Here is a 16163-nt window from a genome sequence, read left to right on the forward strand (position 1 = left end):
TAAAAAGATAGTGATGATGATATTTTTGATGTGATGTTGAAAGTTTTAGTATGTATATAAATATGAATGTTTAGGGGTTGGATATGTAAAAAGGTAAGAATTATGTGGTATGTAAATGCCCCAATAATTTATAAAACAGCTATAGTGAGTGTAAGCTCAAGTCAAAGTGGTGAATATATGATAGAAGAACATGAACTTCCTGAATATATATATATATATATATATATATATATATTGTTCCGCAAATTTTTTTCTTGCTTGCCGGAGAAAATTGTTTTAAAAACAAGGGAGGCAACTGACCAAGCATCTAAGAGAGATTAAACTAATTTGGCAATTTCATTAAAAATCTACTTTTATGCAAAAACATGAAATGTTTCATAATATAATAACAAAGAGATGAAACATCACAGGAAGGCATAAATGTTTACATGATTTGGCCGAAATAATAGCCTGCATTTGTTTGAGAGAAGAGACTAATTGATCAATTATGGAGAAGTCGTACGCATGTGACAGCAGATAAATCATCAACAATGATCTTTCTCAAATCTAGATAGGATCAATATCAAAGAGATCAGCAATTGTTTTATTATTTTTTAACTTATTATCCCTGTAGTTTTTCTCTTTTTTTATTTTTAAATTTCTAATTTTCTCTCTCCCTCTCATTTGAAGTTCTAATTTTTCTCAGCCCAAAGCACAGCAAACAGTACGTATGGCCAATCAGTAATCATGCATGTTATTTATAAGCGTTCAGAGAGGTGCATTTTAAATATAAATTTGATTAAGATTTTGATTTGAAACTAATCCATAATAATAAAATATATATAAAAAAATATGAAACCTATTAATTTAAAACCATAAAAATTTTAATTTTATGCTTGTTGTAGTAATATAACTGAGGTGATATGCTAACAATTCCTTTCCTTGATTTAATAATGCAACAATTTTTTTATCTCCTTCTCAACTCCCCTGCAAAACAGACTCTAAGATTCCAAAGCTCCAAGGGCTAAGCACCACAGATGATGCTTAAATTTAACACCAACAACAGACTATAAAGCATATATGGTACCATTAAAGTGGATTTACTCATGATGAAGGTGTGTTGATCATCGGATTTTAGTACCATAAATTTGTCCTTTTTAATTGGATGTCGTAATGATAATACCTTAACATTGCACCTTCCTAACTTTCAAAAACTGAAAATATTGCCATAAAGCTAATACTTTTTGCTTCCCCAAATAAACTTGTTCCAATAAAAATGACAAAATTGAAGCAACTCCATTCACCCTACAACACAAAGTCCACCAATTCTCTTTGCTTTTATAATAAATCATACACCATCATAAACTCTTAAAACTTCAATATCTCCTAAAAACCTACATCCTACTTTACTTACATGATACAGCCAAACTACAAAAATATCATCATATTTGACGTTAGCATACATCGAAAGAACATCTAAATCTATATCTGACCACTTTCTACCCTCATTATACTTGTGTTTGTCAATATCATACTCTTCTTCTTTAAAGCATTTTTATAAATAAGTTGCATCTTTAAGCATTCCAAGAGACTTATATCATGCTAGAGCCAGGCATTTCTCATAACACCCCTCACTAACCAGTAATTCCACAACCTATTTTTCATCTCCAGCAGCATCAAGTTTAGTAATTACATAATTAAAAGAAGTCAATTCTTAACATCTTTAAGCTAATTGTAATTTAATAGGACATTATCATAATCATAAGATGAACGCAAAGAACATAAGAATATCAAACTCGATCATCATCAACAACTATCACATTTATATTACATCATTTCCCTAACAAAGAAACTAAATCGATTCAGAGGTAATTTAATAGGCAAGCATTCTTGTATGCAGAGCAAGCACAAATTCTACCTATGATAAAGTTTGTTTGAGAGGGTTTTGATCATGTAGGACTTCAATTAGAGCAATAACTCTTCAGAGTTATTTGCTCTAAGAGCTCATTTTTCAAAAATAATTCGATCTATGATAGTTTTTGCCTTATATCTCCTTATCATCTTCGCTTGTAATCTCAAATAAAATTTGAATACCCTATAAGTGCTTTCACAACTCCCTATTTGACCATCATAACTTACATTATGGTTCTTTAGAATCCAAAACTCTACCAAGTCATAATTTACCAATTGCATACTTCATTTTCAAAATTTTTCTCATTAAGTTTTGATTTATGCTGCAAAGAAAAAGTAGTTCCTTCACAAAAGTACCCTACATAAATGATTATAATGACCGCACAAAATTAAAACAAAGATCAACACCATAAGAAAACATTAAGACTATGTTGCTTGGACAAAGTAATATCCAATATCCACTACTGAGAAGCCACACAAATACACGAATAAATCTGAATAAAAAAAGTTTTTCCCAAGCCTAAGTGAACTCAATCTCCCCACAAAGAGAAATCAACAAAAAATAATAATAATACTATAATCATACAAGAAAAAAAATAATCATAGGAAGTCAGGAACCACCACACTTGTCTTCGACATTGCCACATTTCACCATGATCTCACTACATGAAGTCCATACTATAATCACAAAAGAAAGAGCTAGGCAATTTTTTCTCTTTTTTTTTTCTTCATTTTATCTTCGCCACCAAAAAAAAAACTTTATTTTTAACCTTTTCTATCACAATTTATTTTAATGTATAAACGTTGTTTTTCTCAGTACAAAGTACAAAATTGACTACCCATTCATAGTTGATGAGAATTTATAGGGTTGTAATCGGGTTATAATTGAGCCAAATCAAGTCAAGTATATCCTAGATTAAACTTGGCTTGGTTATATTATAAGTTGTTTATGGCTTGAATAAATATTTTAAAAGACTCACTTGGCTTGTACTTGATTTATTTATATTAATTGAATAGGAACTTAAATTAGTTAATAAATAAGCTAAAAATTGAATGAGTATTTGACTTTCATATGATGTTATTAATAAATAATTTTACAAATTTAAATAAATAGAATTAGTATCTAACTAGTTTACGAAAATTAAATTAGATAAAAACAGATTGCAAATAAGTTTTCTTGCAATCAAATAATATGAGTAAGTATTAACAAAATATTATACTTAAATAAGTAAATAAGAAAAAATTGTAATAAATTATAATGCATTTTGATAGTAAATATAATATGTTATCATTAAAAATGTAATTAAATAAATTCTAATTAATCAAATTTTATTTAAATGATATATCATATATAATATAAGGGGTGTTTGATAGAATACTTAAATCCCGCCAAATGATATATCATATATAATATGTTTAATCCGATAGTATTTATGGGATTAAGTCATGGATTTAACTTAAATCCCGCCAAACATAAAAAGATAGAAATTAAATGCAATGCTCTGTTAAAAAAATTTCATGTTCCGACGATAATCCTCGCGTTCCCTTTATTCTACGATGTAAATCCGGATTTATTCAATCCAACAAGGTGGATTTATGAGATGTTGCTCGTAGACAGTCACGAGATCTGATAAATCTTGACTTAATAGGATTTGATAAATCCTGTTTAACATAAAATCAAGTCGCAACCAAACAGCGCCCAAGTTATCATTAAACTTATTATAAGGTATTTAAGAAGTTACATGTGAAACAATAGACAAGTTTAATTATGAATAAAAATAAATGATTTGGACGGTGTCAAATTTTAATTTTTTTAACATTTTAAATTTTTTTAAAAAAGTTCAAACTTGTTTAGTTACAAATTTGAACAAACTTGATCAAGTATTAATTGAGCTGAGTTTGAATTGTTATCAAGGGCATTGGTTCCTTAAAAGCTCTAGTAATTTCCTTAATTGCAGCAAAAAGCACCCTTGCCAAAAAAATGGAAGAACTAGATGTGGCTAAAGGGGAAGCTCAACACCGCAAAATTTGGTGTAAATCCATTACTATTAGATATTACGTTAAAAATTGTCATCCCAAACTTAAATGTGCGCACAATATTTTCAATTTTTCAATCGCAGTACAATGCGCAAGCACAAAAGCAAAGCACGATGTGAAGCTTAACAAACTAGAATGTTGATGCCACTTATATATCAAATATGCATATATTATGTGCATACAATAATTATTTAAATAACCAAAATTACACGATACTAGATAATAATTTTAAGCAGAAGCAATATTACATGCAATAATCATAATTTTAAGCTATCCAGAAGACACAAAAAATTAAAAATTTAAATAATAAAATGATGAAGAAAAATACTTGAATCGAGAATACTGAGATTTAATAACCAACTAGAAATCAAGAAATGGAGGGAGCATAAAGCGAGAGAACAAAAATGTGGCATGAAGTGTCAATCAGGAAGGACGGAGATTAGACAGCTAAATTAGGAGTTCTCTATAAATTAGGAGCTTCCTTATTTGAATTATTTGCAATATCTTTATTATGATTTATTTTCCTTTTAGCTGAATATTTAGATTAGGAATATGTATGATTAAACTACCTAAAATAGATTATATACAATATTTTGTACCTAAAATAGATTGTAAGATTATTATTTAATAGAATGAAAGCAACGGGAAAAGACATCGAGCCTATTCAGAATTCAATCTATTTTTCTCAAAACTTTGACATGGTATTAGAGCCAAAATTTTGCCCTAATCACCGGTGAATATTGGAGGACTGTCAAGGCTCCCTTCCCACAAGACTTCTTGCGGGAAGAGAATAACTATTTCTTTGTCTTGATTCGCCCATCTAAAGATTTTCGTCCGCTGCAACTGCTTCGCCCGCCTTTGATTCGCCTTCTTCTGTCTCCCGCGTCAAGTTCCGTCACCCGCGTTTGATTCTAACTGCGATCTGCAATCCTGTCCATTTGTTATCTCGTCTGCGATTCAAGTCTCAGTCGCAACCCACGATCTCGTTCACTTCGTTTGCTTCGTCTGCTTTGGATCTCCTTCGCTAGACATCACTGCTTCTGCGGCATCTTTGACTGCTTCTTCTGCTTCGACTTTGGCTTCTTTGTCGCACCCAATGATTGAAGGCTTTGACACTTCTTCCAAGACCCACGACTTCGACATCTCAGCTTCAGCACTTTTGGCATGAAAACCAGGGAACAAATCGTCCTCGTCGTCACAGGAAGAATCAATAGCATTTGGATCGTATAACAAGACACAGATCCTACTTGTGGGCTATGATCAGTAGCATTTGGATCAGGACGCGGATCCTACTTGTGGGCTATGATCAATAACATTTGGATCAGGACGCAGATATTACTTGTAGGCTATGATCGATAACAACTGGATCGTGTAACTGAATCCTATTTGTGGGCTATGATCAGTAGCATTTGGATCAGGATGCAAATCCTACTTGTAGGCTATGATCGATAACATTTGGGTCGTGTAACTGGATCCTATTTGTGAACTATGTTCGACAGCATTTGGATCAAGACACAAAACCTACTTGTAGATTATGATCGATAACATCTGAATCGTATAACTAGATACTATCTGTGGACTATGATTGGTAGCATTGGGATCGTGTAACTGAAAGCGGATCTTTCTTGTGACTATGAATCGAATTTCTGGATAACAATGATAAAAGATTTATTGCTTTTCTTTGCTCAAATCATGTTATGATTCAGGATTTGTCTCTGAGGCTTCTACACTCACGGCTTGGGAATTTTTTTGTCACGACAGTGTTATCTGTTTCTTGTTGGCAAATTGATATTTCATGATCAGTCCACATTAATTTGAGAGGGGATGTCAATCAGAAATGACAAAAATTAAGCAGCTAAATTAGGAATTCTCTATAATTAGGAGCTTCCTTATTTAAATTATTTCCAATATCTTTATTATGATTTATTTCTCTTTTAGCTGAATATTTAGATTAGGAATATGTATTATTATGCTTTTTAAAATAGATTATACAGAATATTTTGTACCTAAAATAGATTGTAAGATTATTATTTAATGGAATGAAAGCAAAGGGAAAAGTCATCGAGCCTATTCAGAATTCAGTCTATTTTTCTGAATTCTGAATCTTAAGTTTCGGAGAGTCGAGTTGAAGACTCGAGTCGACACACCAGATATCAACAATCTCCGGAAATGTGTCGATTTTGTTCATGCTTTCATGCTAGGATTTGACATTGCGGATGCGATCACTCTCTTGCGTCTGGACGACCTCTATATCGACTCCTTCGAGATCAAGGAAGTTAAAACCCTTCGAGGCGAACATCTCGCACGAGCCATTGGTAGGCTGTCCAGTAAAGGCGGCAAAACGAAGTTTTCCATCGAGAACTCCGCTAGGACCTGGATAGTAATTGCTGATACCAAGATACACGGCTTGGGCAATCTCGGCTTCAACATCTCGGCTCAGCACTTTTGGCGTGAAGATCAAGGAACAAATCGTCCTCGTCGCAGGAAGAATCAATAGCATTTGAATTGTATAACAAGATGTGGATCCTCCTTATGGGCTATGACCGGTAGCATTTGGATTAGGATGCGAATCCTACTCGCACGCTATGATTGATAGCATTTGGATCGTGTAACTGGATCCTATTTGTGAGCCATGATCGGTAACATTTGGATCAGAACACGGATCTTACTTGTAGGCTATGATCAATAGCAGGATCCTATTTGTAGGCGATGATCGATAGCATTTGGATCGTGTAACTGGATCCTATTTGTGGGCTATGATCGATAGCATTTGGATCAGGACGTGGATCCAGGACGTGGATCCTACTAGGCTATGATCAATAACATTTAGATTGTGTAACTGGATCCTATTTGTGGGCTATGATCGGTAGCATTTGGATCATGAAATTGAAAGCAGATCCTTCTTGTGACTATAATTCAAATTTATGGACAACAATAATAAAGGATTTCTTTCTTTTCTTTGCTCAAATCAAGTTATGGTTCAGGAGCTGTCTCTGAGGCTTCGGTATTCTCGGCTACGGCACCTTCGGCTTCGACACTCGCGGCTAGAGAATTGTTGGACCCGATAAAATTTCTTATTAACAAATTGATGTTTGCTGATCAGTCAGCATCAATTTGAGGGGGATGTCAATCAGGAAGGACAGAAATCAGACAGCTGAATTAGTTTTCTATAATTATGAGCTTCTTTATTTCCAATATCTTTATTCTGATTTATTTCCCTTTTAGCTGAATATTTAGATTAGAAATATGTATTATTAAGTTACCTAAAATAGATTATATAGAATATTTTGCACTTAAAATAGATTGTAAGATTATTATTTAATGGAATGAAAGCAAAGAGAAAAAACAATCGAGCCTATTCAAGATTCAACCTATTTGTCTTAAAACTTTGACATGACATCAAAGTCAAATTTTTGCTCAAACCACCGATAGTCGTTGGAGGACCGTCAAGACTTTCTTCCCACCGGCCTTCTTGCGAAACGAGAAGGGAGGAACTATTTCTTTGCCTTGATTCTCGTTCGTTTGCTCATCGTCTCATTATTTCTTCGCTTGCGTCGTCTTCATTCTACTTCGTCTTTCTCTTCGACTCTGCCAATCTCGACAGAGCCTCTCCTTCGTTTGAACTCCACCCACAGTGGCTTCCACCTTTGACGCCTTCGACTTCAACCTATTCTACTTTGTCTTCGTTTTTGTGCAGCCCTAGCTCAAATCTCTGCTTTCAGAAATTTATGGAATAGTGGCAGCAACAAGCTACCCCGTTTCAATCTTCTTCTCCAGTGGCCAGTGGATTCCTAGGTTTTCAAGCATCTTCTTCCACTATTCTATGGAATTGCTTAATCCACTGGCTCCGCCGACAGCCATGGATGTGGAAGGCAGCGGCCCTGCTTTGGAGACGGCCGCACCGTCGCGGCCTTGATTTGAGGCCATGAAGCCGCATAAAATGATGGAGGGAAAGATTCAGTTTAGGAAAGTTCCAGTGCCATCCCATCGCTTCTCTCCCTTGAAGAAATACCGGATGGATATCTACACACCTATCTACGAGTAGATGAGGGTTGATATACGCATGAATTATGCATTCCACACTATTCTGAATTTCAACATGGTATCAGAGGCATGAAGAAGTATTTTTGGAAAGTTACTAGTAACAGAAATAAGAACCGGTGAGAATTGTCTAAGAAAACTAGTAGGTGAGAGAACATGAAGAAAAAAACTAGCAAAAGTAATTAGCTCAAATTGTAAAACCAATAAGAAACTCAATAATCACGAGAAAAAAGGAGAAGCAAAATTTTGTTCCAAATTATTGTGGCAAATGCTAAACAACATCATAAAATTTGAACCAATATTTTATTTTGAACCAGAGTCAAGTAATTGGGACTGCAATATAATGTGGTGAAGCGGCATGCAATGCACACTTTGTTGTGAGCACAAGTCCAACGCACAACTTCACGTTGCTTCTAAAGCGTACTTTTAACAGTATATATATGTATATAGATATAGTACGCCTGCATATAAAAATTACAAGCTTATTCATTTCCTTTTTTAATCCTTTTTGTCTTTTTATGTTAATTCAAAAAGGAAAACTTCAATCTTGAGTTATTTTAATTATTTTTTGGTTTTTCCACTACTTTCATTAAATCAAGGTTCCATCACTAGCATAACTGCATCTAAGTTTAGCCCTTATTTATGTAATTTATATATGATTTAAGGTGGATTGTAAGTCTAAATCCGATTTAAATTTTAATTTACAACCAATCCAAAATAACAAAATTTTTTAGCTTTTTCTTAGCAAAAAATAAAAGGATAAGTTGAATTTATCCTCAAAACGATTTATTCTGATATTTATATTTATTTTTACTTTTTTTTAGGTAAGATAGTAGTATGGTACTTGTGACGCCCGTGAAACTAAAAGCCCCAAATGTTCCATCTTCATGAGTTATAACATGAGCCCTTAGTGTTCCCCTGGAATAACTTATTAATCATATGCACTAAGAATGCATCCTTCTTAATAAAAATAATACTTTAATAAATAGTCAATTCTTCAAATTGGGACAAGGGTTTCTAGTATTATATTTAACTAAATATAATTAAATAAGCATAATTAATATACTCAAAATATTCCTATGGATATTGGATGGTCATGAAAAAAAATTGCCTTGATCCATAAGAATTTTTCGTGAATCTCACATATGTAAAAATGCACTATAAGAAAGCATGGCAACGCAAACTACAAAAAACTCTCGTTATTAAAAACATATGAGGCATGCAAGTATTAGCCTAAGGCTGTGTGCAACTATAAAAGGTGGATCTCTCATTTATTGCAACAAGTTAATCATAGAGGCTTTGATAGCATATCCTCTCAACTAAAGTTCCTTAAGTACATGAAGAAGACGATATCCATTTGAATTGTCTATGAAAAATAATGGCTATCAGATTTCAGCATTAATGAGTGGTATCAGTTAGATTTCTAATTGGTTTAATCTTAGTAGTTGATATTTTGGTAAATAGTAATCATCTTATATCTGATAGTTTTCTTAATTTATTTTATTTTACTTTTTATTTTTTTATTCTTTTTGAACATAGGTGAGCTTGAGATTTAAAAAAGGGCGTGTATTCCTTCATTATGTAGACATCTGTTGCTTATGTTTTTCAATTGATTGTATCATATTTTCTTCTATGGATAACCTTCGTTGAAGCAAAACCATGTAAATTTCGATGTTTCTATCTAATCTATTGTTTTTTTTTTTTTTTTTATTTTTTTTTTTTTTTTTTAGTTTTACTTTATGGTTGCATAATACTTAGCTCATGGTGTTGCTCTACAATTGATTTTTTATTCTCGTTACAACAAAGCAGTATCAAAGCAAGGTTGCAAAGCACAATGGCCATGAAGTTTACGCGAATAAATCTCCTAAATCTAGGACAACATTTTTTCTGTCGATCCAATAACATATGGCAAAAGTCATTAAGGAAACAAGCAAAGAGTAATTGTTGTTCATGTTGGAGTATCACACCTTATGGAAGCAAAAAAAGGTTGGCTTTTGGCTAGAAGCATAATTCTGAAACAAAGTGTACATTAGATGATCAAATGGATCAATTTTACATTGCATGATTAATCCAAATGCCAAATTGTACCGTTTCGACATTCAAGGAGAAAAGGCAAAAATATTCAAGGAACAACAAATTTGTAGCTAGTGAACTTTTAACATTAATTTATTTGTCTCTAAGAACAGCAATTGCAGTAAAGAGGCAAAAGCACACTTTAAGGGTAGCAATGAGCTGGCATTATGCAACAATTTCTTGTGAAATGAAACTCATGGCAAAGCGTGCATATCAAATTGCTCTATTATGTTACGTCGTACCATTGCGTGCTTGGCTCAAACTCAGAACAAAATCGTAGTTCAAATTTTGTGGTTTGATTCATCATCTGTATCAATAACCAAAACAAGAAAGCTTACTTCTCATAGGTTCTCACAATCATCAAATCACTGCTTGTTGGCTCTCTGTACTCTTTCACAACAGCTAGTTGCAGAATCCATCCCAGTGCTAGATTGTACCATTTCAACATTCAAGATGAGGAAAAAAGTATTTTGATGATATAAAAAAATTTGTGCCAAGTACGCTTATTAATAATATGATTAATCTATTTTATATAAAGCTAATATACTTGGAGGCAGAGAAATTAGAAGTGCAATTGAGGAGCCAAGTGAAGCAATGTCCTTATACCGTGCAGCGCTTGCCTTTAAAGTATGAACTCATGGATAAGCATGAAAATTACATATTTCTACCATATTGCTTCATAGCATTGTGTTCTTGGTTCCAACTCAAAATGAAATCCAAGTTCAAATTTTGTGGTTCAGTTCATCATCTATTGCAATAACTAGGGTAACAATGCTTGCTTTTCAGTGGTTTTCCTCTACACATGATTTTTGTCATATGCTTCTAAATTGTTCTCGCTATTGGAGCTAATTGTTTTTTGCTTACATACTTCTTCTCAAGAATGCTCCTTGATGCCTCATCTTTACTCTCTCTCACTTCACATTCCCTCCACCTCTCGGTCTCTTATTACTCTCACAATCTCACGAGTAATCTTGATCTTTATGTATTATTTCTTCACTTCTTTTTTATAACACAAATTGTTCCAAATTGTTGTTATTAAATGCATTATTATATTTATTAAATACTATAACTAAATGTGGTTTGCTTAACTAAGCATATTGTATAAGAAGTACTTTAGCTAATATACCCCATTTTGTACTTAGTATTTTATATACACTATTTGGTGTCCTTTCATAAGTGTTCAATTCGAGAAGCACCTGTGACAAATGATATTAACCATGCTAAGCGCTTTGAGGCATTAGAACCTTGGAGTGAAATTGAGAAGAATCACAAAGGAGAAAATACAAATTTTATCATTGATGCGTGCTAAAAAATTTGTGGCGGTAGAGTAATCGATTATCGTCTTAGTGTTGCACGAGGATTTAGCACATACTCAGATAAAAATGAATTGAGTTGTGATCACATCAGAAATTTTTACATGGAAAACCCGTAAAAAGGGAAAAACCACGGGGTCTGACCCAGTTGTAAAAATCCACTATAAGTTGATTACAGATGCCCTTTGTCCCACAGACGGGAAATTGTTACTAGCTTTCCACGTTACAATGTCGACTGATGACGTTTAGTAAGCGGTGGTTGACGGAGGTCAGCGGTGATCAGCGGCGTTCAACGGTGGTCGGCGGTGGTCGACGGTCGTTGTCGACGGTCAGTGGTGGTTGACGGCGATCGACGATGGCGATGATGATCTTGGACCTGAGCTCTTTCTCAAAACCTCAAGTTCTCTCTTAAGCCTCCTCCCCTTCATGTGAGGGGTGAGGCTCTATTTATAGTGTTTTGAGTGCAATTAATACAAGAATATGAACTATTTTGATCGGATGGCCCAGAGAGCTTCCCTTGATCAGATGACGTTTGATGGACATTTGAGTGCCTTAATGATATCGGAATTGAGCAATCTTGGGCTCATTCGATTCGCCTTGCCAAGACGTCTTTTCGAGACGCTCTATTCGACTATAAACTTGCTAGATTCGACATCTTTTTGACCTTTCAAATGCCTCCAGAAATCCTCCAATAGTGGTTTAATGACTTGATCTGGGCCTGATTTGACTCAGATTGGACTAAATCTCAGATTGGACTAAATTTTATGGACTAAATTTTATATTATTAGGTCCGTCTCATCGAGCCGATCAGTTTGACTATAATTTTGCTGAAATCGGAGCTCCGGATGACTCTTAATCAAAGTTTGAATCTCTCTTGTTCAAAAATTTGCACTGAGATTCGTGTTTGTTGATGAAAATTTGTTGGTGACGTATCAATTGCCCCGCTATTTTCGGGCGAAATCATTTTTTTTTACCCGAAAATATTAAGATTCATAAACTTTTCATGGAGGGCAAAAAATTTAGATATATATACCTTATTGTTATTACTAATTAAATAAGAATAATATTTATCAATAAAACATAAATTAACTCAGCCTAGCTCAGTTAGTAAGAGTATTTTGCCTTTTGCAGGTCGTGAGGGTTCGAATCTCACCTTAAACAAAGAAAAAAAATAAAAATATTTTTTACCTGTGGAGTAACGTGGGCCTGCGGGCCTGGATCGAAATTGGAGGAACGAGGGCCTGCGGTCCTAGATCCGAGGGCCTGGCCGGAATTGGAACGCGGGCCTACGGGCCTGGATCCGAGGGATTGGAAAGCGGGCCTGCGAACCTGGATCCGAGCGCCTGGCCGGAATTGGAGGAACGCGGAACGCGAGCCTGGATTGAAGAAATCCGGACCGCGGGAGAGGAATTTGAAGAGTCATAGAAAGCTAAAAACAACCGAAATTACTTAACTAATTAATTTAATTAAATTCGGAGAGTTTAAGGAGCTCTTAAGCAGAAGAAATTAAATAAAAACTGAAATTTAAATGCACATTTTTAGAATGTGAAGATTTTTTTTTTTTAATTTATTTTAATTATCAGCTATTTTAATTTTAATTAAGCCATAAAAATAGAATTTGAAAAGCTAAAAATTGATGGAATATGAAATGAAAAGTTTTTTCTTTTATTATTATTATTATTATTATTATTACTATAAATAGAGGCATCAGATGAGAGGAAAAATCACAAGTGAGGAGGAGAAGAAAATTATCCGACGTTGCGGAGAGTAGTTGCGGCGAAGCAAGTGTTGTGGAGAAGAGTTGCGGCAGTGAGGCGGAGAGTTCCGACGAAGCGAAGAGTTGTGGAGAAAAGTTGCGGCGAAGCGGAACGTTGCGGTGCAGAGTTCTGGCGAAGAGTTGCAACAAAGTGTTGCGGGACGGCGAGGTCGTGCGGCGAAGATCTGCGGTGCAGATTTGCGGCGAAGTGTTGCGGTGTAGATTTGCGGAGAAAAGTTGCGGCGAAGCGGAACGGTGCGGGTGTAGATTTGCGGCGAAGTTTTGCGGTGCAGATTTGCGGCGACGTCTTGCGGTGCAGATTTGCGGCGACGTCTTGCGATGCAGATTTGCGGCGAAGTAGAACGTTATGGTGCAGAGTTCCGACGAAGAGTTGCAACAAAGTGTTGCGGTACAGATTTGCGGCGAAGAGTTGCGGTGCAGATTTGCGGCAAAGAGTTGTCGTGCAGATTTGCGGCGAAGAGTTGCGGTGCAGATTTGCGGCGGAGAGGTGCGGTGTAGATTTGCGGCGAAGTCTTACTGAAATGGCGACAGCTGGAGAACTTCGTTCTACTGAGATCCAGAGAAAAAGTCAAAAACCGGAGGAAGCAGTGTCGACTGTGACGGAGAGCGAATTGATTTTTTTTTAGAAAGAAGTATTTCTTCCCGAACGATATGGTAGTGAAGTTACCGACTTCAACTGATCAAGCATATTCTCCACCTTCCGAGTATGTTTCTATTTATGAGGCTGCCTTGAAAGTTGGCCTACGATTTCCTCCAGCACCCGAGTTTATTGAAATTATAAAGGCGTTCGGGGTTTGCGTTGCCCAGTTATCTTGTCGAGTGGTGACAGTCATTATAGGGTTGACAGTTTTCTTCAGGATTCGTGGATTGAAGTTAACACCTGCAATTTTGGCACGACTGTGTGGGTTCTTTACTGATACACATGATCGTGTGTTGTTTAAGTATAAGGCGTTGGATTTTCATCTAAAGGAACCGATAAGACAATGGTCTGTAAAATTCTTTTTCGCAAAAAATGATTGGGGGCTCCGCAAGAGGCGAGGAAGGTTTCAACAATTGTAAGTCTCTCCTCATATTACCGAAGAAGGAATATTGCAGATGTTGGGATTTCCTGACATGAAAGAACTGTTGTTTGAGATACAATATATTTACGAATTTGTGAGTGAAGACTCATTGTTCAAGGTCAAGCTTTCTTTCCATCCTGAACGGTCAACAGCTGTAGCGTTAAAGAAATCTAAGAAGAGACCTTCCGAGCTAGCCCTTGCAGAATCCTCAAAGCAGCTCCCAACGAGCAATGAATGTGAAGTACTGCCTCATAAACAAAAGAAAGTTGAAAACTCACGGGAGTCTGTGCTAAGCCCTTCAAGTATTCACGTTCCTGAAAATATATTGTCTCATGAATGTACTGGGCTCCTAGAAGCTGAGAGTTTTGTAAGTTTTTCTCATTTTCTGCTACTATATAATTATTTCATCTCTCTAACCCACAATTCTCTTTTCTTCTAGGTGGATAAAATGGTGGAAAACCAGCAGGGGCTAGGACTTGCATTGAGAAATTGGAATTCCGAGTTCGTTAAGATTAAATATTTTCAGGGCGAGTACAAGCGTCGATATGAATCTGGGGTCGAAAAAAATTACATCTCTAGAATCACAGTTGACAGAGTGTAGGACAAAACTTTCAACAATGGCAACCTCTCTCTCGTTGCAACTTCAGAATCTGGAGAAAACTCGGGAGGGGTTGGTGGAAGCAAGGGGAAGCGGTAAGCCTTTGTGAAAGTAATAAGAACGTGAAAACCCTTAAGTTGACGGTGTCAGCCCAAGAAGAAGAGATCTGGCTTTTGAGGTCCGCAAAAGATGTCGATGTTTCAGAAATTAAACGTAAAGCAGTTGAAAACTTCATGAATCTCGTAAGTTCAAAACTATCATTCGAGACCATGTCCAAGAAGTTCGTGATCATGTACTTGATGTTGAGGTAAATGAGCAACAGAAGTGGTTCACCGAAGAAGGATTCATCCGGGGTTTCTTGAAGGGGAGTCGAGCGGCACAACGTCGAACCGGGATTATTGTTGAGGGGCTCACTCCAAGCCAGGCTTCAGAGGACCCTTCCTCAGATTCTGATGGTGATGACATCGAGAGTGAACTAAATAAGGTGTTCTTCAATGACAACGAAGTGGCGGAGGAGAACGTTGACGTCAATTAGTATTTTACTCTTCCTTTTAATGTTTGTTGCGTATTTGCTATTGTCATGTTGCTTTAACTACACAGATATTGTTATTTTTTTTTTCAAACTTTGTCAAAATATTGTACTAGTGATGCATGCCGATCAACTTATTTTGTTAGATGTTTGCTCCCCAAGTATCTTCATGTCACAGTGATACAAGATATCATTTAGAAGATCTAGTATGTGAGAAGGTTACCGTGGAGATAAATCATCAACAACATTTTACTTGGCTGAGGTTAGTTATCAGAGTTTTACTTGATGATTTAACCTGCATAGGAAGAGCCAACGAAAGTCCACCAAGGACTTATTAACCCATCCGATGTTGTTTGTCGGAGCATTGCTCACTTATGAACCTGTGTGGAAGGGGTCAGGTGTAGCCCACTAAGGACTGTTAACCAATCCAAGATTGTTTATCGGAGTAAAAACTCAATGATGTTAACCCATATGGAAGAGGTTAGATCAAATCCCCCTAGGATTGATCGTGCTTTGACTAAGATACAACCGAAGTTGACTAAGATACAACCGAAGCTAAGATACAACCGAAGCTGTGTTATTCTCGGCTCAAGAGCATGAAATGACTCGAGGATGAGCTATTATGCTTTCTAAAAATATCTTTTATGTATAGGAAAGTAAGTGAATAACATTTAAGATACATTGATTATGCATGAGTTGCGATGCAATAACATATTTGGATCACATGGCTGGGGTATTACTGATAATACTTGCGAAAATTTTCTGCATTCCAAGTCCGGGGCAAAATTTTCCCATCTGAATCCTTGAGTTTGAAGGTTCCAGGCTTGATCATGGTAGCCAGGAT

General features: G+C 35.7%; 1 protein-coding gene across 1 annotated transcript in view; it reads right to left on the minus strand.

Moving 5' to 3' along the window:
- The window catches only part of LOC110029425 (3-oxoacyl-[acyl-carrier-protein] synthase II, chloroplastic), a 33258-nt gene that overhangs the window by 511 nt on the left and 16584 nt on the right, over positions 1–16163 (minus strand). The window lies entirely within an intron of this gene.

The sequence above is a fragment of the Phalaenopsis equestris genome, unplaced genomic scaffold (assembly GCF_001263595.1).
Source record: "Phalaenopsis equestris unplaced genomic scaffold, ASM126359v1 Scaffold000572, whole genome shotgun sequence".
NCBI lineage: Eukaryota > Viridiplantae > Streptophyta > Magnoliopsida > Asparagales > Orchidaceae > Phalaenopsis > Phalaenopsis equestris.